A 27359-nucleotide genomic window follows, 5' to 3' on the forward strand; every position below is an offset into this window, starting at 1 on the left:
CTGCTTCTTTCAGGCAAAAAGGTGCTCCTGGGCCAGATGCTTTCTGGAGCACTGCATTCGTTCCCTCGGACGGCCATTCATTGGGTGGCATAGAATAACAAAAACTCATCATCCCCTAGATCTGGAGGCTGGAAGTCCAAAATCAAAGTGTGGGCAGGATTGATTCTGAGGACTTTGAGGGAGAATTGGTTCCATGCCTCTTTCCTAGTTCCTGCTGGTTTTATGGCAAAATCTGGTATTCCTTGGCTTATAGATACTTCACCCTGATCTCTGCCTATCAGCATATGGCCAAGTTTTCCAAAACTTGTCCAAAGTTCCCCTTTTCATAAGGATGTCAGTCATATTGGATTAGGGCCAAACCCAATAACCTCACTTTAACCTGATCATCAGCAAAGACCCAAATAAGCTCACATTCACAGGTATTGGGAGTTGAAATAAAGTCACATTCACAGGTACTGGGAGTTGGGACTTCCAACTTTTTAGTGGGAGGGTGAGGTAGGGGGGCAATTTAACCCATAACAAGCAACTTCCAGCCTCAAATAGCCTTTTCCTTTGGGTTCTGTCCTCTTGGCTCCAAAATTAGGCTCCCAGCTTCTGAATGGCATATGCCCATAAGGACAGCCCAAGACTCCATTTGGGTTTCTGGCCGTCCCCTCCCATCACAGGCTCATGTTAAGCTTGTGGTCAATGAAAAGGCCCAGATTTTTTTCGTATTAGTTGGCATCTCAGTTCATCACACCCAGTGCTTGAACAGCTGATTTTGTGAAACTAAGTACCAAACGTTAGAGCTTCCTAAATGATTCATCTTTGAACGGCTCAGGTTGCTATGATGAGAACTTGAGTTATTAACAAGTTCAGATCCATCACAATTCCTTTAGTTGCCATTCCTCCACGGCCCCAGGACCTGGCTGGAGGGCTCTTCTGTCTGATTAGTCTCCTTAGTCACAGCCCTATAGCTCCCAGTGAACAATCTTTCTCTTCACTGAAGACTTCCAAGGTCTCCTCAGGCCCAGGCTCTGCAGGTGCCTAACAGGGTTGGGACTAGGGTGAGGTCAGTGAGGCACTTGCCTCAGGCGCAAAAATTAATGCAAACATATCCATGATGAACAAAATGTCAAATTTTAAAATAGAGACAGGATCCAACAGGGCCAGGATTAGGGTGAGGTGAATCATGCAGATGTAGGGATGGATCCTGTCTTGATTTAAGATTTGGTATTTTATTCACTATGGATGTTATGTATTCATTTGGACTTTAGAATATATGGCATGAAAATATTATTTATCTTAGTGCTCTTTTAAAATTTACACTTGATGTGGATTCTGGGGAGGGTGGGAGAGGGGTAGAGGGTAGTCTGAAAACAGCCTCATCATTGGGAGTCAGGGCATCTGGACCATCACCCAAGCTCTACTGTTAATTACCTGTGTCTCGTGGAATAACTTCCTTCCCCTTTCTAAACCTCAGTTTCTCCAGATGCAAAATTATGTGGACAGACTCCATGATTTTAAGTTACAAACTAATTTTAAGATTCAGTGATGCTGTCCAGAGCTCTAGCCAGTGGGCAGGTGAGCTTCCCCTCCAATCCTATCTCTGCTGGTCACTGACTGTGTGACCTTGAACAAGTCACTTCCCAACTAGACATAGACAGGCTTTTCCATCCCCATTAGCTGGGATAAAATTAAAATGATGTGTGAGGCTATTTTGAGCTCTGTATTTCTCCGATCTTTTTTCTGTTTAAAGGCAAACAAGAATATCCTAACACCATCAGCAGTACTGGCAGCGAAGTGCCAGTTAGAAGGAACCATATTTTAACAAAAGGGACTTTCTCAAGAGCAAAGCTTAGTTATTTGGCAAGATGTCAGGAAGCCTTCTCTGCAAGGAAAGAGACTCCAATGTCAAACAGGCACTATCCGTTGTTTAATTTTGAAACACCCTCATTAGAAACTTGAGCTCGTGTATGTTGCTGTTGACGAGGAAAGCATGCATCAGGAACCCGAAGATTTTCATGAACATGCTGCCGTTTCATCCAGAGACATGGGATGAGCCCTCGTGCAGTTTGGTGTGATGTTGTATAACCTTGAGAGAGGCTTATGTCACCTTGAAATTCTTTGTCACCTGTGAAAGGGGGACAACAAGGCCTGCCCAAGGGGGAGGTGCAGAAATCAAGTCAGGTATGAGATTATGTGAAATGGCAGGTTAAACGGAAGAGTTCTCATAACTGACAAGTTATGAAATTTTATTCAAAATACCAGAGGGCAGTTGGAAAATGCCATCAAAGGTATTTTAAATGCCCAAGTAACCCAGCCTCCGGGTAGCAAGTAACTAATTAAGAATATGGACAAAGATAGAGATGTTGTATCTGTAGTGCAGCATCTTTATAATAAAAACACATAAGCTAAAAGCCAGCTTAGTGGTGCAATAATAGAGGATTGGTTGAATATATTGTAATACTTTAACTTAATGGGATATTATGCAGATGTTGAAAATGACTTCTTAGAAACATTCATTGACATTCATAGATGCGGAGAATATATCATAGAAAATTATAGGGCTGTGTGTATTATAAGCCCATATTTGTAAAAATGTGCTTCTGTTATTCTGGGTGGTAATATGAGAAGCTTTAGCTCCCCCTCTCCACCCCCACCCCTGGCGCTCGCTCGCTCTCTCTCTCTCTCTCTCTCTCTCTCTCTCTCTCTCTCTCTCTCTTGCTTACCTGCATTTTCTCATTTTTCTGCAATGAAGGTATATGACATAACATATGACATAGATACATCCAAGAAATTGCTCTTTTAAAAACAGTATTTATCTCATATTTAAAAAATTAACAAATATTAGAAGTGTTTTATTTTTATTTTTGAGCAATGGCATTGTGTGGGATCTTGATCTAGATTATTTTCATTTTGCCCCAATTTTTCTACTCTACATTTCTTTGCTGAGCTCTTTGCTTAAACTCACTCACTGATCCCTTCACTTATCTTGCCAATATTTTTCGAGCACTTATTATATCCTGGGCCGTGCTGCAATATGGGAGCATCATAGCTATCTTGCTCCATTCCTTCTCAGTTTCCCCAACACAAACTTGAACCATGTCTTGAGCTCCTAGCCTTGGAGTCATCATTCATTCCACTCCTCACCCATCTGGTCATAGTTGCTGCTGATAACAGCCTCCAGCTTCCTAACACTCTCTGCTCCCTGAGGGCCACTCCCATCCAGTTCTGATTTTATCCCTTCCTCTGAACCTCAACAACCACATGCAAGCTCCAGACACTTCCTTCTCCGGGTCATCTAATGCCAAGCTGTTCATAGTCATGTCTCCCTATTCATCACATTTTTTGGACATCCAAGCCCAGTGGACATATTTATAAATCATCTGCATGTACCACTTTCAAATCACGTAGTCAATATGAGGATAGTCACTTCTTTAAGATTTTTTGGAGCAATATAAATATAAACAGACATAGTATTTTCTCCACACACACTCCAGTGCAACAACTTGCACACTTTCTGGAATGTTTGGGGACCTCTGCTCCATCGTACAGTTCTAAACAGGATAGCAAAAGTGACCTTTTCGTGTTTTTATTTATTATGAACTTTATCAAACTCTGGTAAGTTTACCTTGGCCTCACATGAACCCAAAGTGCCCGATCCCTAGCTTCAAGGTCTATTACTTATTACAACCCTTGCTTGCATCTCCAGATAGGTCTCAGCTGGTGTTAAGCTGAAGTCGTTAAACTGGGGTTTTGCACTGTGTATTGTGTGAAGGGCTCTGTGGTCTAATTAGTGTGGGGAGCCCTGCCAATGTCAGCCCCATCTGGAGGAGTCCAGATGCAAATGAGCACCCCGCAGACTCTGAGGAGGCTTCCAGGGAACAGAGCGCCTCCCAGGCTTACTCACCCTTCCTTGTGTGAACTTCACTCCCATACCTGGAAACGGGTGCTCACACAAGGAGCTTTGGGGAATACCACCTCACACAATGCCTTGACTTCTGCCTGCATCACGTGGTACCACCCCTGACAATGACTTCCCCGTTCCTGTGAGCTAAGCTGCCTTCTCTACCATGCAATCTACATTCACTCCTTAATGAAGTCATCCCAGGTGAACCATGGCAAGCCCTGGACTCCCAGTGAGTTTATTTATTTATTTATTGTTTTAAGTTTTTCAATTCCAGTTGACATTCACTATTGCATTAATTTCAGGTGCACAGTATATTGATTAGACATTTATGTAACTTATGAAGAGATTGCTCCTCCCCCCCTTAAATCTAGTACCCATCTGGCACTATGCATAGCTATTACACTCTTATTGAGTATATCCCCTATGCTGTACATTACAACCCCATAACTGTTTTGTAACTGTCAATTTGTCCTTCTTAATCCATTCACCTTTTTCACGCACACACCCAACCTCCCTCCCATCTGGCATCTGTCAGTTAAAACCCCAGTTAGTTTAGACACCTGGTCTCTCACGGAAGGCTCTGGGTAATGACCAGTGACGTGGTCATTCTTAAAAGCACAGATCACATATGCCATTCCTCCGCTCAGAACCCCCAAACACACAGAAGATAACACAGACTCCTTGGAACACAGCATTCTGTCCTTTCTGCTTCCCCAACCTGATTTCTAGATCTTTCTTATATCTTTCCAGTCACACTGGCCTTTCCTCAACAAATATTTCAAGGCCTTTGCACTTGCTCTCCCCTTCACCTGGTCACTGCGCAGTGAGGTCGTCCTGGGCCTCTTGGCTTCAGATCCCCATCTCCCTTCCCCCCCACCAATGGCTACTTTCTGGCCCCAGGCTCTGCTGCTTCTCTTCACAGTTTTACCACTGCCCACCGTTCATCATATAAACTTGGATTGTATAAGACCCAAGGGAGAAAGGAATTTGCCTGTCTTCTTCACAACACTTTCCCCAGAGCCTGGAAGAATGGCTGGCACATAGTAGGAATTCAAGAAATATTTGTCGAGTGAGTGAATAACTAAAAATGTTTAATCAAGGTTCACATTTTGGTTGTTTGCATGATTTAGTGAGATAACTGTGCCTCTATTTATGTTTCTCTCCCACATGGCTAATGGTTTTAATAAATGGGATGGCCTGATTATTTCTGTTATTACACTCATCTCAACAACCCAACCCCTAGTCTGTAAATTTGGGAAGGAAGGATCATATTTTATTTATCATTCTGAAGCTCCTGGATGTGAGCACAGGACCTTCAAAATAAAAGTCACTGCAGACGTGATTCCTTCTAGGCCTGATTAGCACAATTTATTAATACTTTGAGGTATAAAGTATTCAATATGTTGCTTGATAGTAATGAACTTTATTATATGTTGTTTTTTCCCCCAAGGTGAAATGCATTTTTAACCTGAAGGGGTGAGCCTGGGTCACCCTGTCCAGTTAACTTGGGAACACGTCAGAGGCTGAGAGGAAAACTGGGAAGTGGGGTTGGAGAGAAAGGAGAGGCAGGGTCCTGGGGTGAGCTGAGGATTCAAGGAAAGAAGAAGTTTAGGAAAAGCCCTGTGGGAAAATATGTGAAGGAGAAAAATGAGAAAGAGCCCGAGGGCTGACTCAGAGCAGCGTGGGGAGCCGCTCAGGGCGGGCAGAGAAAGTCATTTGAGGTGAACCCAGAGACACGGGATGGGCCCATCCTCTTCCTCAGGGCAACCTTAGATTTCGGAAAGGACTTTTCAGGTCCCGCCTCAGGGCTAAGCATTGCTCTTTTCTGAGGGGTAAATGTGCTCTGCTATCCACTTGGGGTGCAGTGAAGTTTGTCTGGGAAAGCCAGGCACTTAGTGAGTCTGAAAGGTTGACCAGATCTACGTTCAAATCAGCTCCTTCACGTAGTGGCTGTGGGGTTAGATTTCATGGATCTTGTGCCTCAGTGTCCATAACCACAGAGCATCACCTTGTGTAGGGCATTGTTAGAATTAGATAATTAAATTTATTGGGGAAGCATTGGTTAATACAATTACATGTGTTACAAGTGTACGATTTGGTGACCTGTCATCTGTTTATTACATTGAATTGGTGGGCTGGCGATGTAGCCCATCACCCACTCTCAGATCTACTTCCATCACCATATATTTGATCCCCTTGACCCTTTACTACCCACCCCACCCCGTTCCCTCTGGTAACCACAATACTGTTGTCTGTGTCTATGAGTTTTTGTTTGTTTTTCTTGTTTGTTCATTTGTTGCTTTCAGTTTTATATCCAACGTTAAAAAAAAAAAAAGCGTTAGATATAGTGTCTAACATAGGCTGCTGCAACTTTCTAACACGCATTAGAGCCTGGGAACTACACCTGAATAAAGGAGGAAAGACTCAAACCATGGCTTTTGGTTATTGATGTAAAGAGAACTGTTTCTAGAAAACTCTACTTAAGCTACATAAAGCTTTTGGTGTTCTTTAGCTCTCATACACTGAGTGGCCAGATTATTATGATCTTTGAACACAATAATCTGGCCACTGTGTGTGTGTGTGTGTGTGTGTGTGTGTGTGTGTGTGTGTGTGTATTAGAGATCTGGTGCATGAATTCATGCATGAGTGGGGTCCAGCCAGCCTGGCCAGGAGGAGAAAACATGGGGACATGGGCGGTTGGCCGGCCTGCCTGCTGGTTGAACTCCTGGTCGAGGAGATAATTTGCATATTATCTTTTTATTATATAAGATATACACTGAGTGGCCAAATTATTATACATTCAGAGATCATAATAATCTGGCCACTCTGTATATTACCATTATTACTTGCTATGAGCCCAAAAATGGTTTCACACCAGACCCCACTCATTGGGGAAGCTTTTGTCTTGTCCTTTTACCATTTCTGTCATTCTCTGTGACCTTATTCACTTTTTACTGAATGATGCTTAGCAGTTTATACAAAGTGCTTTTCACTTACATAATCTCACTTCATCTTCATGGCAAACCTATCAGGTAGACTGTTATTATCCCCATAATATAGTTGAAGAAGACTGAGGCTCACATCCAGGGTGTGATTTCCCCAAGGCCAAATGAATTTTCTATCTCTAAAATCTGTCTTTGTTTGTTTGGCTGATTAATGTGACAGATACTCCTCCAACTGTCCACCAAACTGTTGGGTTGATAAAGTAACCAAGGTAATTATGCCTTGAACATGTGGAAAATGCTATGTTGGGGTGTCGGATGTGGGGTTTGGGAAGCAAGGGTGTAGGACAGAGGAAACCAGGATGACTTAACTTTGAATCCTAGCTCTGCCCACTGGGCTAGTCACCTAACCATCTCTGAAACTCCATTTCCAGTTACTTACCATCTCTTGAAAACATAGAATAATTGTTTTTGTTCATGGAGTTGTTAGGAGGATTGAAAAGAATAGAGCATCTGAGCATTAATCTTAGCTGAAAATATGCTTAATTAATCATTAATTACTTCATCTTTTATTGCTTGCAATTGATCATTGATCCACAAAACACCTATTTATCTTTAACGCAAGGAGGACACCTCTCTTGCCAGCTTGTGGTAGATGTAGTCAAGGCCCCTGAAGACTTGAGCTTGGGCTAGTGGTTAGAGAGAGGTTGAATCACAAAGACTGTTTCCAGAGTGACTCACTTTGAAGCTAGCGTTTTGTCTCAGTAAGAGTCAGAGCTGGAAAGGAGGGAGACCCATTGGGGGGCAGGGAGGGGCAGGGATTGGGGTTGGGGATGGGACATGTGCTGTCTGTGGTGAGCAGCTCTGTAAGAACCACGTGGTTTTCACTGGATGAGTTGTTTCAGTTTACTGTGGCTTCTGATGACTACATATCCCCAGCCTCTTTCTTCTACTCCTCAAAGCACCTACTCTTGGAAACATTAGCCGTTCTCACTGTGTGTTCTTAGTCAGATCTCTTCCCCTACTGGACCTCATTCATACATGTTAAGTTTGGAATTGTGTCTGCTGTCCCAAAGGTCTATTGTACTTCTGGAGTGGGAGCTGGAGACTCAGGTGAGTTCTTCCTGTGCCAAGGAGAAAGAATGACACGATCATCCCACCCATCTTTTCCTGGATTCTGACACATCACTCTGGTCTCTGACTGGTTCCCAGGGCATCTCATGCCAACCAGTGTTTTCCAGCCCCCCTCCATCTCCTCTACCCTCCTGGTGGGAGGAGAATGGCTGGTGCTGGGGAGATTAAGCATTTTCAAGGGTCCAAATTTCCCAAGGGCCGCTTGCTTTTCAAGGCCCCAGGTGATAGCTCAGGAGCCAGATGGATGTCCTGGACATCAAACACCACCCCTTGTCCGGAGTCACTTCCCATTTATGGCTGGTTGTTGTGGTTACCAAATAGATGCACATATATGGAATTGTATTTCTCTCTCTCTCTATCCATCTCATGTTTTTAAATAGTGAGGTGGGGCCATTGTAGGATTAGCTTAGAGTTATGAGTCACTGCATACATGCTCCTATTTGTCTTAGCATTTTATTATTATTATTATTATTGAAGTGTGTGAGGCCCTGTGGGATGGAGCCATGCTTGGCCATCTCACCTCCAGATCGCCTCCATGATCCCATATATGTCACAAGCAGCATGAGCAATGGCTATGTAGCCTTCAGTAATGTTAAATTTGGGCCCAGATTTCTGCATACCTGACCAGTTTGCAGGCCTATCATGGCTGAAAAGTTTTCAGAAAGGAACAGATAGAGAAAGCACTGAGTTGATAATTAGGCGTTTAAGCTCACATACTATCATAATATAAATGTGGGTCAATGATTTCACCCCTTTAAGAGGAGGGTGACTGGAACAGGTAAAAACAAATTAAGTTTATCCAGCTTTCCAGACCAGTTAGGTGGTAGCTGTCTGCTGTGTTGTGCTGAGAATTATGTACAAACATCACTTGGGCCTTGGGAAGAAGATCTTCTGGAAAGTGTCAGCATCAGGGCTCTGTGTGCAGAGCACGGGGTTTGATTAGCAATGTCTACCCTGGGCTCTGAGGGCAGGAATGTCAGGGAGTGGAGTATATGCTATTCGGGCACCAGACGATCTCTCAAGTCTCATCTAGCTCCAGACTTTACGCAGTTAGACACTAAAGAGAATTAACTTATCCCAGATCTGTCACCACTTCAATTTTCCCAGTGAGACTTGATTCCCAAAGCACCTAATGGTCCCACACACCACATTACCAGCAAAGTGAATGTTTCTGGGACTTTTGCACGGTACACATTAGATCAGATTAAAAGCTCCAAACAGGAGCCATTGAAACACCGAGCCGTTAGAAAAGAGACATCCTCTGCAATTCTCAAGGGGCCTGAACATGGGATCCGTGAACAACGGGTGCCCTTTGGGGAAAAAGTCTGTTCCAAATACTTACTATTTTCCTACTATAAATTGCAAAAACCTCTCCACTTCCCTTTGCTCAGCCCCTTTCCACTCTTGGCTCACGGTAGGGCCACATGTCTAAAGGGGTAAGAAATATTGCCAGTCATAAAGTTGAGGCAGCCTTTTGAGAAGTCTAAAGGATGTTTGGATGGAGGGCGGGGGGGAGAGCTGGCTTGACAGAAAGTGATGTAGGACTCTCTGCTACATACAAACTCCAGTAGAGCATCTGGATGTTTGGGCTGCTAACAGACTGAGCTAATTTCCCCTAAATTAATAAAAGTATGATGGGGATAAAATCCTCCCCTTCTCTGGCCCAGCAGGTCCACATTCGGGCAGTTATTTGCAGGTCTGAGCGCCACTGGTCAGAGGGTAAGATTGTTTGGAACCATAGGGGACCCTGCACAACAGGAAGATTGAGGCGAAGAGGACTGGGAGCCACGGGGAACAGCAGGGTTCTCTGTCCTGTCTCATTTTAGCTGTCACTGCTCAGCCTCACTTTCCCCTTTAGATTGGATTCCTCCAAAGTGACAGAGCTTGGGTTTTCTGGAAAAAGAGAGCCTGCGATGGAGATTGGCTTGGAGTGTCCTTCAGAACCAGAGCTGTGCAGGGAAAGGAAGTGGAGGGAGCAGGTGGGCCACAATTTTTCACAGAGAAGACCTCAGCCCACCCCTCGGGAGCTCTGGAGCTGGGAGAAAGGCCTTCATACCTCTATGGTAACCCCTCACTGGATATGGGCTGACTCCATCCGGGAAGAGCATAAGCCTGGGCAAGGCAGCTCCCTTTGCCCATAGAAAAGACTCAGCTGTCAGCTCCAATGGGTAGTAGCAGTGGTGGCAACGGGGTAGTAAATGTCAGTGTATTTGAAGGCACATCTGAGTGGCCCATCACAGTGTCCACAACAACAAGGCCACCAGTGATCCTAGATTTATATAAATATATATATTTGGTTTTTTTAGATATATTTTCCCAGTAAAACTGAGGAGCTCCTGGTTACTACTAGTATGGAAGGTTTTCAGCTGTAGCATGTAAGGATTGCCCAAGAAATGTCTGCTCTTATGAAAATGATTTCGATGGTGTTTATGACTATTGAATTCAGGCTCATTCTTATGCACTCCACTCACCAGAGTGTCTAGCTCACAGACATTATTTGCTCATAGAATGATGGTTTTAATATTCATTATTTTAATCAAATATTTTCTTGCATCAGTATAATAAAAGAGTAATGCAAATTGACCATCACTTCAACACAAAGATGGCCACCTCTATGTGGTCAAAGATGGCTGCCCCCATGTGGACACAAGATGGCTGCCACAAGATGGCCAGCAGCGGAGGGCAGTTGTAGGCTATCAGGCCTGCAAGGTAGGGCAGTTAGGGATGACCAGGCTGGCAGGGCAGGGAAGTTAGGGGCAATTGGGCTGGCAGGGGAGCAGTTAGGCATCAATCAGGCTGGCAGGGGAGTGACTAGGGGAGATCAGGCTGGCAGGCAGAAGTGGTTAGGGGCAATCAGGCAGGCAGGCGAGCAGTTGGGAGAGTGATGTCCAGGGGGATTGTGAGAGCGATGTCCAGGGGGATCAGGCCTAAAAGGGCAGTCAGATATCCCTTGAGAGGTCCCAGACTGGAGAGTGTACAGGCTGGCTGGGCTGAGGGACTACCCTCCCCCCATGCACAAATTTTGTTCACTGGTCCTCTAGTGCTAAATAACAGCCCCATACCTTTTTAATATAAAAATCACACTGAATTCCTGGGGGACAGAAAACAACTTATTTTTTCTTTTATTACTAGTCTGCTTTCTGTCAAAAGTTGATAGAATTTTATCACGTTGTTTTTTACGGTTTCTGCTTTTGTTTATCGCATGAGTAGTTTTCTTTGAATTTTTCCAGTTTTACAATGGCAGGATGAACTGTATTTAATCACAGAGCATAATCCTCTTGTCACATGGATGAATTCTATTTGCTTAGATTCAGTTGAGAATAACCCCAAATAAAATAATGACTTAAAGTCATTTTCTTGTTATTTAAAAACACGAAGATTTAGGGTAAAAAACTGAAGGAAAAATTACTTGTAATACTATTTATCTTTTTGTGGTAACAATAACAGTTCTTTAAAACTTCTCCCAAGTATTCTGTTGATTCATTTGTCAGCTTACAGATCTCTTTACTTTTTGGGTTAATTTTAATCATTTCTAGTTTTATAAAGGCTCCCCGTGCCACTTGAAAATGTGTCGCAGATTATTGCCTTTTATTATCTATTAATGCATTAAAAACAAAAACAAACAAAATAAACACGTGCCAGTACTGAGCCAGGTGCAGACAGGGAGGAATAAGACAGGCACCCTCCCTGTCTCCTGGCGCTAATAACATTATAGGAGGCATTGTTTTACTCCATCTGCAGCAGGTGTTGCAGAGGTGCACTGGGAACAGGTGAAGGTTCTGGGAGAACTGGATATGGCAGCTTGTCATAAAGGCGTGCAGCATATCTACGTTTCACATGAATCAGCCGCCACTCAAGGACCTCTCAACATTTTTTTATTTAAAACATCCAATCAGATCCCTAAAAAAACAGGTCCAGAGAAGTTCAGTGACTTGTAGTGTGCTGTTAGAAAAGCCCATCTTGGAATTTAAATTTGAATTATATTCAGTGTTCTTTTCTAAACTGTGCTAACTCCCATAACACACACACACACACACACACACACACACACACACACACACACATGTATCTATACTTATAAATACAGGCATATGATATGTAACTTATAGGGTTCAAAAGTGCATTTTATGAACTATGCATGCATTTTAATTTTGGATTGCACCCACACGTGAAGAGCATATTGTCTATCCTTCTAGCTCTTTCCCTATGTCATCACAGGCCACCACAATTCTTTTCTGGAAACAGTGACTCCTCCGAGGTGGGCCATGCAGGCAATCTATGTTTGTGGGTACAGACAGTACCCACCTCTTCAGGCAATGCTCTCCTGGAAACTATTGAAAAGCAGCTCACCAAATAGCAGGTTTAATTTCCCCAATAATGTCATCATTGGTTCTTTGTTGGTAAACAAAGATGCTGCATCAAACTAGGACTGAGGTTCCAAACATCCTCGCCGAATGACCGGTGACGCTCAGACCTGCAGATAACAAGCCAGTCAAGGCTAGGACCAACAGGAGGTCTGAAAAGCACAGGGACAGCCATCGATGTACTAACATTTAAGGTTAGTACATCATGCTTACTTCCCTAGAAAAACAGTCATAAATACCTCATGGCCATTGATCATTGCAAGATGCTCCACATGCTATAAATAACACATACAGAACGTTCAATGTTTGATGATTTGCTTACAGAGAAAACGAGAAAGCAAATGGGGTTTGGGACCAGCTGCATGGAGCGTGAACCTTGACGTCATCACTTCCAGTCAAATCACCTGGGGAAGTTACATAATCTCTTCCGAGACTTATTTTCATCCTCAGTAAAATGGGAATGCTACTTACACAAAGGGTCTATGATGAGGATTAAAGAAAGTGAAGAATACAAAACACCTAGCACAGTGCCTATGTGTTCTTGATATTTAAATATTAATTTGCCTACATTTGCCCTTTCTCTTAATTTATCAAATACAGCAAATCTGGAAGATAGTTTGAATGACTCAGATCTCTGAGAATAACTGCTTTGCTCATTTTAAATGTTTTCTGGGAATATTTTTAAAAATACTAAGCCAGTTGTTTTTATTTCAAATAAGCCCTAATAGTACCTAAAGTTTTTATAGTGCACAGTTAAGCAAAACATAATCTGATAGGAATATTTATTTAACAAACAAAACAAAACAAAAATCTATCTTATTGGGAAGGGAAAAATACATTTTTCAAATCTAGGCCAAGATTTGAGCCAAGCCAGGAAAATCGCAGCATAGATTACATATTGACATGGATGTAGGGTGATTAGAATATGAATCAGGGAAACTCCTGCCAGGTCAGGACAGGGAGTGGTACATAGAAACCGGAGGTAAGGGAGGGAGGGAGGCAGGTGGAAACACTTGAAGAGGTTTGGGAGATACCAGAGCAGGGGTGGATCCTGGAAAGTGGCAGGGAAGGCCAGAGCATCCCAGTTGGCAAAGCCCACAGCTCTTCTGCCCACAGGGCAGATCAGTAGAAGAGCAATGCCCCAGGGAGGTGCCTGGGGGTGAGGGGGTAGGAGTGGGGAACCCTGGTCACCTCAGTTTAGTGAGTGTTCCCAGAGCCCCAGAGGGAATGTGAAAAAGCTGAGTGGTTTGACAGCCCAAAGGGCCTTGGCTGGGCTGAGAACGCCCTGGATTGCAGACATCTCCCTGAGTCCACAGGCAATCAGTGGATGTCAGTACCGGATGCCAGTGCCACACCCACCCACCAGGTGGAGGGATCACAGCCAGTGGAGGCCAATGGAGGGTGCTCAGAGTCTGGGGTCAAGAAAGCTCAGTCAGGTTCTGGATTCCAGCTCACAGTTTTGATATTTCTCACTCCCCAAACCAATGATGCCATGCCCCCCCCCCCACCTCCACCCCCAGGTGCCATCGCAGGAGGAAGGGGCATGGAAAGCCCAGGGTGAGGAATAGTTCTGACATGGCATTTAAATTATGCATTGCTTCATTTTGTACCTGGAGTGGAAAAAAAAAAAAAAAAAAAAAAAAAAAAAAAAAGGCCCAAGTTTTAAAAGAAAATTAAATGTTTGCACCTATTTTTATTGTTGTTGTTTGGAGGAGAGGAAGACTCAGAAAGAATATTGAATTATGTTAGAAAAATAAAGAAATTCCAGTATCTGCCCATATATGTACCGTGTTCCAGAGGTGGGAAGATGAGGGATTGTGCTTCTAGTGTGCTTTAAAGCAGCCAGTCAACCCCTGGCCAGGTAGTTCAGTTGGTTAGAGATTTGTCCCAATACACCAATGTGTATCAAATCTCCATTTGATTTCTTGAGTGTGATATTATGCCTGCTTCACAGGCCTTCACCCTCCTCAGCTGGTCAGCAGGAAGGGGCCTCCTGACGCTTCGTCACAAGGAGCACCTTTTAGTGTGAATGTCTGCTTGCCTGCTTGTCTCCTTCCCCCACTTCCCCGAAGGAGCCCGAGGAGGCCAGCACTCTATGCTACTCACTTTGAAGTATGGTAGCACCCATACGTGGGTAAAAATTGTTGTTTAATATTTTAATCTTGCTGTTTTGGATTCTGTACTCATTTAAAAGTTATTTTGGCTTTCTGAACTTCTGTATGCTATCCCAATACTCCATTGATGATGGTTTGAATTGTGATCTCACTGGCCATCAACTCACTTGAAACACATTCCTGGGACCCAAGACAGTTCAATGATCCTAAATTTCCTCAGTAGCTACAGATAGTGCATTCCTGTTGACTCAGTGATCCCAGAATCTGGACAGCACAATTATTCTAAATTGTCCCGGGGGTCCCAGATAATGTGTTTCTGTTGATTCAGTGATTCATCGATATTTAATGACTAACTTGCTCAGTTCCACTTCTGTAAAATCACGAAACAGGTTCCTCATTCCAGACCCAGAGATGTAATCCATACTTTTGTGATATCCTGCCAATATAAGCCAGATGTGGCGGGCTTCGAGATTTGGAACTTTAGCCCTTCGTCAGCCACCGGCTTTTAATAATTGACTCCATAATTAGACTTTTTTTGAGGCATCCTTTGTGAGACTCGGTGTACATCACAACAACTCCCCACAGTGTAGACAGGACTCGGCATGTGGCTTCTGGTTGCTTAGAATGAAATCTTAGCTTTGCCACTTGGTAGGTATTTAATCTCTCAGGCCTCAGGTTCCACAGGGGAGATAATGCCACCTGCTTGTTTTCGCTGTTCCAACGAGATGGTCCTTGTAGCATTTAGTGCTTGCCTGGGGGAGATGTTTGTTATTTCTCTTATCACTACCATTGTTCCCAATCCCACTCTCCCCCTTCTCTGGACCAATCCTCAGGAGACTTCTCCACGTCCCTTGTACGTAAACTTCAGGGAACCTGCTCCCTGACAGCAGCCCTTAAACGCCAAAGAAAATAAATTCAGCTTAAGCTCACGCTGAGTCTCTACATAGAATTGGTTCAATTCCAGTCATTAAGAATCTGAGCCAAGTAATTACATAAATTAGCTTAATGGTTTTTATTATTGTACAAATGACACACACGCAGGATGTAAGCTTCAGGCAATCTAAGAACATTTCCAATGAAAAATACCCCTCCCCCTCTCCTTAGAACCTCAGTCTTAACTATCTTTCCTTACATTTTAATTATTTAATGTATTTTTTTCTTTTCTTATTGGATTTATTGGGATGACATTGGTTAATAAAATTATTTAGGTTTCTCTATAATAATACATCATCTGTGTTATTAGGATGACATTGGTTAATAAAATTATTTAGGTTTCTCTATAATAATACATCATCTGTGTTATTGGGATGACATTGGTTAATTAAATTATTTAGGTTTCTCTATAATAACACATCATCTGTACATTGTATTGTGTGTTCACCACCCCAAGTCAAGTCTCTTCCCATCACTATTTATCCCCCATTTACCCTCTTCTGCCTCCTCCCACCCCCATTTTACTCTGGTAATCACCAACTGTTGTCTATATCTATGAGTTTGTTTGTATTTTTGTTTCATCCCTTCACCTACTCCCTACCCCCCTCCCCTCTGACATTTGTCAGTCTATTCTCTGTCTGTGGACCCAGAGAACATTTTGCTAAGTGAAATAAGCCAGTCAGAGAAAGACAAGTCCCAGGTGATTTCACTCATAGGTGGAATCTAATAAACAAAATGAACGGATGAACAGAATAGAAACAGACTCAGTCTCACTGTCTCGAGGCAGCTGCCTGAAGCAATCTCCTGCACATTCTCTTAGAAACCTCTGATGCACATACACTGATAGACATGATGCTTGCAACAGGTCTGAGTTTCCTCCCCAATTCTGGTATAATGCATGTCTCTCCCCTAAACATGAAGGTTGATAGCAAATGAAACCCATCATGCTTGACAGAATGCCTTCCTTATGGGGTGTCAGACTCTTAGGAGCAGAAAGGGTATAACTGGGGAAGGCCTGGTCCTGACTTAAGGGCCCACCATCACTATCACATCATTATTGCATCCTCATTACTGCTGTGGCTGCTCCATGGGCTGAATGCCACTGGTCCTCCTGATGGGCTCAGGGGTGGTCCTCATACCCTCTTCTGCCTCAAGCCCAGGCTCAGCTACAGAGACCCTCTCTGCTTTTCTCCTGAACACATGGCTTAGACCAGTGGTCGGCAAACTCGTTAGTCAACAGAGCGGGAAATCGCAGCTCGGGAGCCGCATGTGGCTCGGGAGCCGCAGTTTGCCGACCACTAGCTTAGACCATAACCTACAGACATTTAGCAGTCAGTCCTCCAGAAAGTTCCCTGAAACACCATGACACTACTTGACCTCAGGGAAGCTACCTCTCAGCTGAGCTGCTTCCTTCTTGAATGCAAAGCCTGAGCTCCCATGCCCTGTGGGAACACTCAGAAGAATCCCCCACATGCCTAGGCTATAAAATCCAGCAACTTTTGATTTTGGCTGTAAAACCAAGAGCTGTTGGCAATCCTCAAGACTAGAGCAGGAGTGCCCTAAAATCCTGCTGAGAAAAGAAGGAAAATGGGCCAGGAGAAAGGAATACAAACAAAGGGACACAGCTCTTGCTTCTCTTTCTAGTTGTTTACCATCTAGAGTGGAAGAAAGTAAAAAAGGTTTTAAGCAGTGTGCTAAAGCACTAGCATAAAAGGAAGCACAGTGGAAATCTCTAAATGAGATTGGAGGGGGGCATCCTGGAGGGCTTCATGGAAGAAGTGACACATAGATTCAAAAAAATTTAAAATATTATTTAAAACAATAAAGCAGTTCGTATGGAATGAAGTGTTCAGACACCAGAGTTGACATACTTAGGCTGCTATTCTGGCTCCCCCACTTGTCAGTGGTATGACACTGGGCAGGTGACATGCATATCCTCTTAAAGTCCAGTTTCAACATCTATAAAATGGTGATGAAAAGAGTACTTACTTACCTTACAGTGTTATTGTGAGCATCAAAGAACATAAAGCACATGCGGTTCTTAGCTTGGGGTCTGGAACACAGTTTACTCTTCCATAAATATTTATTTGTTATTATTTTCATTGTTACCATTGCTTCACACTCCATTTCGTATGTGGCTCTGATTGGGTTTCCTAAACATTTGGTCTTCTCTATACATTCCAGAAGTATTTCAGAAAGGCCTGATTCCTTCATCAGAGGAGATGCGGTAGAAGTCACAGACACACATAGATGTATGAGGAATTGACAAGAAGGTGCCAGAGAAGAGGTTGTGTGGGACCCTAGGTGAATGCCAGGCGATCGGAATTTTTATCCAGAAACCTCCCTGTAATTTGGAAACGAAGCTGGAAGCCAAGGTGGGAAAGGGTGGGGCTGCCCTGGGCTTTCGGCATCCCTGACCACTTAAGACCCTGTCCCTGCTCCAGAGCGTGGCAGCGTCAACAATGAGCAGGCCCCACCTTCTCTGGACTATCTTCTCCATCTCCGAGAAAACACAAAGTGGAAGGAAGGAAAAGTAACAATAGGCAACATGTTAGGAAACACTTTTTTTTTTTTCCCCCCGAGTTCCTGGCAGTGAGTAAACTTGTTCTGGGGGTACAATTATTTGGACATTTAAAATATCGGAAAGTCACAAGAGGAACCCTTTATGGAGGTCTGACAAACCAGTCCATCTACCCATTTTCTGGATGAGGAAGTTGAGACCCAGTTCGAAGAGGAAATGGAATCAAGGGTGATGAGGACTGAATTCAGTTACCTGAAGGATGTCTGGAGGATGACAGCACAAGGAGAACCGAGGACCCGTGGGTGGTAATGTTAGGGAGCATATTTCAGTCAGGAGAGGAAGGCTAGTAACCTTCAAAGCTGCTCAGAGGCAAAAGGGAGGCACCGTGGGAGGCTGAGCCTCTGCCTCAAACACTGGAGGGTGGAAACCAGTGAAGAGAGGAGAGGAATGGTGGGCCTTCTGGCCTTCTGGAGCCCTTCCTAACCCTGGGTTTCCAATGTGCTTTAAAGCAGCCAGTCATCCTCTGGGTGGGTAGTTCAGTGGGTTAGAGTGTTGTCCTGATACTAGTACACCAATGTTGCAGGTTCTATCCCTGGTCAGGTCACATACGAGAATCAATAAGTGGAACAACAAATCTTTCTTTCTCTCTCCTCCCTCTCCCCCACTCCCCTCCTCTCTCTCTCTCTCTCTCTCTCTCTCTCTCTCTCTCTCTCTCTCTCTCTCTCCCCACATCTTTTCTTTCTTTCTCTAAAATAATTTTTTTTTTTTAAAGCAGCCAGTCAAAAGACATTGGGATACTTATTACTTGGGCAATTCAGGTATTTACATTTCACTAATCCAGTACATTTCCAGTGGTTTCCATAAATTACAGGTAGATATACCTGCAATTGTGACGTGCCCGCGTTCCGGAGGTGCGAAGATGGCAGAGAAGGGTCATTGCGCTCAAACACCATCGCCATTTATTGTCTGTGAGCTTTGGGGAAACTTGCTGGCAAAGTCTCTGTGTCTCTCCTGGAAAACAGGCGGCTGTGTTGACTGAATAAGATAGTGTATGTGCAGGTGCTCTACTAAACTGCTGATAATATTAATAATACTTAAAGATGGAAACTAGCCATGACATAAAGGACCACGCAGATAAGACTTCTGTGTGCTGAAACTATTTTTAAAAATAGTGATTTTTTTTCTTCACAGCTAATTCAGGTCATGACTAGAATCTCAAATGATTCATGTCCTTCATGTGTGTGCAGACCAGAGATAATCCCCATATTTTGCAAGTGAGTTTTTTCCAGCTGGGAGGGAGCTAGGCATGTAAGTCACCTTACAGGAAAAGGAATCTCTATATAAAAGCCTACTATGCAAAGTGTCCCCTTGAGAGTTCGACTTGGAGACCGGGAGTTTGATTGCTCACTATGACGTGCACTGACCACCAAGGGTTAGTGCGGATTGAAAGAAGCCAGGGAAGGAAGGCCCTGGCCAGCAGCCGGTAGCAGGAAGGCCCCAATTGGCCCTGATCGCTGACCAGGCCTAGGGACCCTAGTCATGCACAAATTTCGTGCACTGGTCCTCTAGTCTTGTAATAAACTTGATAATGGCCAATGTTTGTTGTGACAGAAATTCCTTTAAAGTCTTTCTAGTTAAGTTTCAAGTCCAATATCTGGAGCAAAAATCCTGTCTCCACCACTTAGCTATGTAATCTTGGTCAAGCTATTTCAACTCTTTGAAAGTAGATCTTCTCATCAGTAAAACATAAAGGCTTTAGAATAGTAGCAGAAACAGAATAAAGGTTTAATAACTCTAAGTGGTTATTATTGTTGCTATTATTATTATTATTACTAAAGGTTCAATGCATAAAATTTGTGCAAAGGTCTTGGCTCTCACAGCCCCACCTGCCTAAGCTAGCCTTCACAGCCCTGACTTCACCCAGAAGATCAGCTAGAAGGTTGTTCTGCTGTTCGGTCTAATTAGCATATCAGCTCTTTGTTATATAGGATTGGTGTTGTTTATTTTATTATTAGAAGTTGGTACCCAGAGAGAAGAGGGGGCATGTCCAGGGCCGCACAGGGAGATGGACACTATGAATGGAATCCAAGTTGGTTTTTGTTTTGCCCTTACAGGTTAGTTCTCTTTTCATGACAGCCCCTCTGGTTTCCAGTGAGCAATCTGTGTTCATAGATTTAGCTTGTAAAAGCCAGTCAGCTACTGATCAGATTTCATACATCTAACCCTCCCTTCTACCAGCTTCCACTTAGTCCCCTTCCACAACACCTTCCTGTATATTGCCCAGAGAAATATTGACCACTTCCTCCCCACTTAGAAACGGTGATCGTAAAACAAGTCCAAGGCATTTTGCAAGACCTGTCACTTCCCAGCTCTGGACTTTTATTTCCCCATTTGTAAATGAGAAGAATTCCAAAAAGTAAATAAACAATCGACTGTTGACTGTGAGCTGGGCAATGTGTGAGATGACAGAACAAAAGATGATGCAGACCAGCTCCCAAAGATTTTATAGTTTTACTGCAAGAAACAGGAGAGGCTACAGATAGTTAAATGTGAAGTTAGAAGAACATCTGCTCCCCAAGAAATAGATCCTTAACTGAGATTTGAATGAATAGGTAAAAAAAAATGTATCAAAAGTGTAGGGAGTTAGCAAAAGTGAAATTTGATTTAGGTCTTCTTAACAGAAAGGGAAGGAGGAAAGGAAAGAAGGCGCAGGTATCAAGAAATAGAATAAAGTGGTTAGTAATGGCAAAATAATTCTGTGTGCTGGAGAAAATTGAGAGAGGCCAGTGAGGGCAGAGGAAGCAGTAGAGGAAGCTGAAGTTGAAAATCAACTCTGCCTTCCTCATTAGACTATTGGCAAAGGGAGGACAAAGATCTTGGTCACCATTTCCTCCTTTTTTGTCCAGCAGGTAAGAGGTGCATTTGCTGGGGAAAAAGAGGAAAGAGTCATATGTATGAGCATTATATGCCATGCTATGGAATTTGGGTTTTCTCTTGTACCAAATAGGGGCACTGAGAAATTGTTGAATAGGAATGACCTAAGGAGACTGGATCTTTGGAAAAGATGGGCCTGGAAGCAGAGTCAAAAACAGGTAGAGACGATTGAGACTGGAAATAGGAGTGTCTGTTAGGAGGTTCTTTTACTTATTTAGGTGAAAAAGGATAAGGTTCTGCAATCAGTGGTAGTAGGTGAAAAGGAAACTTTAAGGGAAGAATTGCTGGGACTTGGCAGGTAGTTGATTGTTGGGAGTGAAATGCAGGAATCATCAGGCACTATTGAGATTTCTCTCTTTGGAAGTTGGTGAATGACAATTTGTGTGACCTGTTGGGTAAAAAGTAGCAGTGGATCATCCAGCAAAAAGATGCCCCTATGGGCAGCTGATGTCGAAGTCCCTTCTGGGTCTCTTATTGCAACCTACTCTACTTAATTCCAACTTGCACTGGCATCTTTCTAGTAATGGTTAATAATACACCTTTCCTAGATTTCTGAAGCAGCCTTCCACAGCCACTCCATTCTCCATGCAGTAGCCGGCACAAAGATATGAGTATCATATCTCTTTCCTTAAAGCTCTTCAATGGCTGCTCATTAGATGTTTCATTCACAGTGTCCTAGATACACAATCTAAATTACTAGCATATAAAAAATCAGTGAACTGTGGCTCATACTTGAGAGGAAAGGCAATCAAAGGAGACTGACTCTGAGATGACCCAGATGTTGTAATTAACAGATAAAAATTTTTAAAGCAGCTATTATAACTATGTTCAGGAATGCAAAGTAAAATAATTGTTGCAATGCATAAACAAATAAGGAATATTAAAAAAAAGACTATTAAAAACTGGAAATTCTAGAGCAGAAAGATAAAACATTTATATATATATATAGCTATATATCCAACCATCTGACCAGTCACTATGACACGCACTGACCACCAGAGGGGCAGACACTCAACACAGGAGCTTCTGAGTTGCAGAGACTTGGCAGTGGTGGTTCCTGGGTTATGCACCCTGAAACCAGAGAGGAGGGAGCCCAATTTCTTGTGGGGCCACACAATTCCACCTTTGGCCATGGGTTACGTTGTTGCTGGGGCACTGTCGGCACCAAATCTGGTTTACTGCCCACTTGTGTTTGCATTCCACACCCTGTACGACAGCAACTTTACAGAGTTCCCTCTCACACTCTGGGACCCCTTGGGGGATGTCAGAGAGCCGGTTTCAGCCCAATCCCCACAGGCCAGCCTGAGGAATCCCACCTGCTGGAGGGATCTCACTCACTCCACAGATGCAGGGGAGGGGCCACAGGAGGTTGGCTCTAGGGCATGTCCGGCACATCTTGGCCAGTCCCGCTCTGCCGGTCACTTTCTAATTAATTTCCTTTCAATGTGCACGGATCTGTGCACCAGGCCACTAGTCTGAAATAATAAATGTATTGGATTGAGTTAACAGCTGATGAGAAATTGCAGAAAGAAGATCCCATGAACTTAGAGATAGAGCAATAGAAATAATCCAATCTAAAGAAAAGAGAAAAGAGACTAAAAATAATGTAATGTATTTTTTGTGGCTTGTGGGGCCATATAAAAGAAGGATGAACAAAAATATAAGGAATATGAGAAGGGAAGGATTAAGAGACTAGAAAAGAAAAAAAAATCTTTGAAGGAACAAATTTATAGATTCAAGGAGATCAGTAATCTCAAAATATTTAAAATAAATACAAAGAAAATTCATATTTTGGTATATCATAGTCAAACTTCTAAAAAATGAAATTAAATTTTTTTTGTTTTGTTTTGTTTTTATTTTTTTAAGTTTTATTTTATTATTATTTTTTAATGTTTTTTTTGTTTTTTGGTTTTTTTATTTTTTACATATTTTATTAATATTTTTTTTGCCCCCCTTCCTCCCTCCCACTCATCCCCTCCCTACCCAGAGTTTTGTGTCTATTGGTAAATTTTGAAACGGTACATTCCACCAGGGACAACACTAGAAACCACCTCTAACTCCTCCTTGGTGATGATGGATTCCAGAGGAGAAAGAAGCTCTGTCTTGAAAATGATGAAAATAAAAGAGAGAAGGAGACAGCCAAGCTAAACTTGTCAACTCGAAATTCTACATCAGTAAAAGCATTCATCCTTTAAGAATTAAGATGAAATAAAAATATTTTCAAATAAAAGTAAGCTAGAGAATTTATTACCCACTAGCCTCTGCTACAAGGAAATCCAAAAGAAGTTTTCCAGGCAAAAGGGAAATCACACCAGATTGAAATGTGGCTTTGCAGTAGGAAAATAATTCCAGATATGATATAACAGGACAGTAAGTATTTTTGTAAAAAAAGCATTTTTTCCTCTTTACATCTTTAAAGTATATATGACTATTTAAAGCAAATAATGTAACTTTGAATCATGGGGCTTATAATATTTACATATGAAAAAACTCTGACAACTAAAGCATAAAGGGCCAGTGTTGGTAAATAAACTTATGGACTTAAGTGGTTGCAAATTTCTTTTATTTAACATAAAGCGGCACAATATTAATACTAAGGAGACTGAAATGCTAAAAATGTAGGTTTCAATTCCCTAATGCTCCCCTGAATAATAATAACAATAACAATAACAATGACAACAACAATACAAAGAAATGTAGCTAAAAAGTCAATAGATAAAACAGAATTCCAAAATAATTAAATTATCCTTAATAAAAACAGGAAAGGAAAAACAGAACAAAAACTAATGGAACAAATTGAAAATAAATAGTAAAACATAGGCCTAGCTTTCCATCAGAATGTAGGCACTGTGGAGACAAAGACCATATGTACCTATGATTGACCTGAGTGAGTGGATGAGGGGGTGACTCCAGGCATGCTCCCTGGACTCCAGCTCCTCCGAGTCTTGGGGGTCTCCTTATGACTTCTTGTGATGAACAGGACTGGACTTTGTATTTGTTTATGTTCTGCTCATCAGAAAATTTTCAACACTTTGGGTTTGTAATTTCTTTGTAACTCCTTCGAATGTGTGGAAACAGAAGGGCTAAAAGTTGAGTTGGATGGTTCTTTAGGTTGAAATTACACAAATCTGCTTGTCAAGAAAATAAGTTTCTTTCCTGTACATGGAAACTTGGCTGTGTACAGAATGTTGCCTAAGGAATTCCCCTGGGATTCGCTGGGTTACTTTGGCTTTTTCTGTGAGACGGATGCAGAAAGAGTAATAATAAGCACTTGGATCACATTATCGATTTTGAACTCAAGAAGATTCCAACTGTAGGGAGAAGTAGAAGGTCTCCAACCAAGGTCAAAGGTTTTCGTGTCAAGGAGAATGAGCGGTAGAGGATACTTTTGAGGACCAAAGCATTACAGATTTTTCTGAAATGACATTTAAATATTAATACTTAGTCACTTTTTTAGTATCCCAATGGCCTCTTCTTTTGAAACAGACTTCTAATGGATGTTTCCCCTGAGGATATAGTTTTTCCATTAACAGAGAGGTGGACTGAATGGCTAATATATTTAGCAGCTATTTATTGAATATTGATTGTGACCAGTCAGGATTTTTATTTTTTTCCCCTCAGTTGAAAAAACAAATACGATACCTAATTGAGGAACTCACTTTGTCAGTCATCCATAGTAGAAAGAGGAACACATTGGGAAATCCTCTTTCACCCATTATTTATCAGATGTCTGTAGTGAGGAAAGCCAAGCAGGTATGTAAGGCCAGGCTCAGAACTTGAATGTTAGGAGACACGTTAGACTTACACATGATAGCCAGGCAGGAGCTATTGGGGGCTTGAGTCTAAAGCCAACATGAAAAAAGTAGATTAGGACTCTTAGCTCTGTGCTTGGTAGGTCAGGAGGTTTAGAGACCAGAGGCAGGAAGGACCACCCACAGGCACCATGTGGCTAAAGCTGAGGTAGTTTTGAGAGAGTCACTGCACTGATGGTTGTCAAGCTTGAGAGGCTGACCAACACTTTTAAGGGGAAACAGACACTTCTCACAGCTCCCAGTGTTGACCTGTTTCTTCTCTTTCAATGTTACCTGCAGACACACCAACACAGAAGAGTAGGAATAAATGGCTCATTTTATAGCGTGTGCACTACTGAAACAATAAAAACAAAGTTAAATTAAATGCAAAAGAAATGACAAAACAACTACAATTTACGTGGGCAGAATTTGTTATGGTGGTTCATTCTGTTTGGCTGTAAGGAAGTCTCTGCTGGCCCTTACTCTGACGCAGCCCTGGAGGGTTGGCCTCGTCTCAGCTCTCTGGAGCCTCAGCTTGACCGTCGGTTTCCTATTTGTATTGTTGCAAAATAGTTGTTCCCTAAAGTTCTGTGGTGTCATTTGCTGCCACTTGATGTGAGCACATCACTTATTAAGACTGCCTCTTTTTTTTTTTTTTCCTTTTCATTAGCCTTAACAATTAAATGTTATTACTCGAGGGCAATTTGCTTATGAATTCAACAAATGCAGGCACTGAAATCTCATAAGGCAGTAATGGAGGTGATGCAATTATTAAAAACGTTTGAATGACCACAAACTTCCAATTTGTAGCTTTATCCTAAGCTGCTCAAGAATGTTTGGGTCTCAGACTCCACAGGGAAGCACTGGTGGCTACTGGAAGGTTTACTGTGCCTACAGCCTCTTTCAAAGGGAGCTGCCCTTTGCAAGCTTCTGCTGCTTAAATGGCCATGTCCTGTGCCTTATTGCCCATCGGTCTTTCCCTGCCCCCACCCTCTAGCCACTGTGGGGCGGGTCAGGAAGGAAGGGTGCACTTGAGCCAAGGGTATGCAATCCACTAGCTGGTCAGTAGCCACATAGAGAGGAGTGAGCTACATTTCCTCCCTCACACGTCTCTCCCTGAAATCTGGAGGGAGATTGCCGTGACAAAACGCTTGGGTACAAAAGGGTGATGCAGGAGGGGGCCTGGAGCGCTATGAGGCCCACCAGCCAAGTGAAGTTATGAGGAAATGGACATCATGAGCATTTTGAATCACGCATCAGTTCCAAGTATGCAAACAAGTTAGTTTTAAGCAAAAATAAAAATAAAATTAAAATAAAAAGGAAAGGTTATTGCTTCAAGATGGGAAAGTCAGTCATGTCACCTGGACCAAGTCTTCCACCTTCAGGTGGTTCTACTATCCTCTGTGTTTGCTTCTTTCCCAGATCTCACAGGAAGGTAAGAAGGGGAGTGGGCACATCTCTCCACCAACCAGTCAAAGTGCTCTTCCCTCTCATTCACTCTGGCCGAGTCTGCACGCCCATCCCTGAAGCCACTGATGGGACCTAAACAATCGAATGCCCTGATTCACACGCCCCATCCTGGGAGTGATGAATGGTGTTGTCATAACCTCGCGAAGCACAGCGACAGAGAACAGGGGAGGGTGTCCCCAAGGGAGAACTAGGAAAAGGGTAAAGGGACATTTGGCAGCCACACAATTTATCCACTGCAATCCTTTCTCTGCTCCCAAGTTTCTTTGTAAAATGAATATAATAATTCTGCTTTACCCACTGCTCAAGATTGCAGTGAAAGGAAATGGGGCAGTGGGTATAAACAGATTTCTAAACTATAAACTGCAAAATACATGAGACACAAAGTCATAGTAGTTAAAGGGCCTGTTATCCCTTGTCAAGTACACCAGGGCGTGATTGAGCTGACTGAGCTTCTCCAGCCTATGGACAACTTCTCGTTTCTTTGGGGCAGTTCCTCTGGCAGGAATCGAGGGTATTCCCCTCCTCTTATTTTGGGCAGCACATGTAGTTTGCAACTATTTCTATTTTAATGACAGCTACTAGTGATCTATGGAGTCACTAACTTTTTTTAACATATGTTTTTTTTATTTATTTCAGAGAGGAAAGGAGAGGGAGAAAGAAATAGAAACATCAATGATGACAGAGAATCCTTGATTGGCTTCAGCCTCCAGCATGCCCCCACTCGGAATCAAGCCTGCAACCCTGGGCATGTGCTCTGACCTGAAGTCTAACCGTGACCTCCTGGTTCATAAGTCAACCCTCAACCATGGAGCCACACCGGCTGGACCTCACTAATTTTTGTTTGTTTGTTTTTTAAATATAGGCAGTCCTTTGGTTACGTTGGACTGGATATATGTTGTTTCATTTTTAAAAATATATTTTATTGATTTTTTTACAGAGAGGAAGGGAGAGGGATAGAGAGCTAGAAACGTCGATGAGAGAGAAACATCGACCGGCTGCCTCCTGCACACCCCGCACCGAGGATGAGTCTGCAACCAATGTACATGCCCTTGACCGGAATCGAACCTGGGACCCTTCAGTCTGCAGGCCAACGCTCTATCCACTGAGCCAAACCGGTTTCGGCTGGACCTCACTAATTTTTAATAGTACAGGGGCTTCTCCATTATCCCAAGTCTTTCCCACTTCACGGCTTAGAAGGCATGTAGGATTCGCATTTTTCCTGGGATCTGGAAGGGAAAGAAGAGGAGGGTCACCCTAGGGAAGC

The sequence above is a fragment of the Pipistrellus kuhlii genome, unplaced genomic scaffold (genome assembly GCF_014108245.1).
Source record: "Pipistrellus kuhlii isolate mPipKuh1 unplaced genomic scaffold, mPipKuh1.p scaffold_m20_p_8, whole genome shotgun sequence".
NCBI lineage: Eukaryota > Metazoa > Chordata > Mammalia > Chiroptera > Vespertilionidae > Pipistrellus > Pipistrellus kuhlii.